Source organism: Nematolebias whitei, chromosome 13 (genome assembly GCF_014905685.2).
Source record: "Nematolebias whitei isolate Nwh7 chromosome 13, NemWhi1, whole genome shotgun sequence".
In the NCBI taxonomy this organism is placed as follows: Eukaryota; Metazoa; Chordata; class Actinopteri; order Cyprinodontiformes; family Rivulidae; genus Nematolebias; species Nematolebias whitei.
This window is the reverse complement of record NC_056510.1, coordinates 40,465,649-40,467,483: the sequence shown is the minus strand read 5'-3', so window position 1 is coordinate 40,467,483 and position 1,835 is coordinate 40,465,649.

Genomic DNA, 1,835 nt, shown 5'->3' with positions numbered 1-1,835 from the left:
ATAGCCCAAGTTGTTATCAACGCTCCGTTCAGAAGCCTGCATCACTGATGGTATGGGGTTGCATGAGCGCTTGTGGCATGGGCAGCTTGCATGTCTGGAAAGGCACCATTAATGCAGAGAACTATGTTCAGGTTCTAGAACAACATATGCTCCCATCTAGATGTCATCTCTTTCAGGGAAGACCCTGCATTTTTCAACACGAAAATGCCAGACCACATTCTGCAGCAATCACAACATCATGGCTACGTAGGAGAAGGATCCGGGTACTGAAATGGCCAGCCTGCAGTCCAGATCTTTCACCTATAGAGAATATTTGGCGCATCATAAAGAGGAAGGTGCGACAAAGAAGGCCCAAGACGACAGAACAGTTAGAGGCCTGTATTAGACATGAATGGAAGAGCATTCCCATTTCTAAACTTGAGAAACTGGTCTCCTCTTTCCCCAGATGTCTGTTGAGTGTTGTAAGAAGAAGGGAGGATGCCACACAGTGGTAAAAATGGACTTGTCCCAACTTTTTTGGGATTTGTTGACGCCATGAAATTTGGAAACAACAGATTTTTCCCTTACAATGACACATTCTCTCAATTTAAACTTTTGATCTGTGATTTGTGTTCTATTCTGAATAAAATATTAGATGTTGGCACCTCCACATCATTGCATTCAGTTTTTATTCACAATTTGTTTAGTGTCCCAACTTTTTTTGGAATCCGGTTTGTAGTTGAGCAAAGATTTAATCTGTGGCTCCAGAAAGATCTCTCTCTAGTAGGACGATCCTTATTAGTCAAAGCAGAGGGTTTATCTAGACTCGTTTATCTGGACCTTGCACTTGATGTTCCCAAACAAATCTGTACCAATTTTAATAAAATAAACTTTAACTTTATATGGAGGAATAAATGCGATCTCATTACGAAAAATGTTCTAATGAACAGGGTTGAAAAGGGTGGAATTGAAGCCCTTGACTTCACATCTTTAAACAATTCATTCAAAATTAAATATCTGACAAACCTCCTAAAAACCCCAATTCTGTATGGAATGCTATTCCTATCTATAACTTTGACAAAGTAGGATAACCCTTTCTTCTTAGATGCAACTATAGTATACCCGAAAAGCCCTTAAAGTTATCTATGTTCCATAAACAGATGTTGTTGAGCTGGTCATTTATGTACAAACACAACTTTTCTCCTCATAAATATTATATTTGGAATAATTAAGATATTAAATATAAAAATAAGACAATTTTTTTTATAGGAAATGGTTTGATAAAGGAATATTACTTGTAAGCCAATGGTTAAATCCAAACGGTCACTTGTTATCTAAAAAAGTTAAATCTGGTCCTCTGGACATTCAAAAAAACAAAACAAAGCAAATCAACAAAAAAATGTAGAAACGTTTCGTCTCTCACCCGAGAGACTTCCTCAGTCTGAGGAGCTGTATTCAGCTCAGTGTCTTAAATAGCACCGTCTCAGAGTGGATCAACCAGTTTTGCTGCTGACAACCAAAACCAGCTGATCACATGCTCAAGAAGGACCATCAGCCTAACAATGGATCATTAGCACACTGATGGCTGTTTACTGTTCACAGAGGGCTGAGTGATACTAGCAATCAATGCTAGTATCACTCAGATATGAAACCCAAAATGCCTGTCCCAAAAAATTAGCATATTTCATCCCACCAATGAAAGACAAGTGTTTTTAATACAAAAAACACCAACCTTCAAATAATCATGTTCAGTTATGCACTCAATACTTGGTCGGGAATCCTTTTGCATGAATGACTGCTTCAGTGCGGTGTGGCATGGAGGCAATCAGCCTGTGGCACTGCTGAGGTGTTATGGA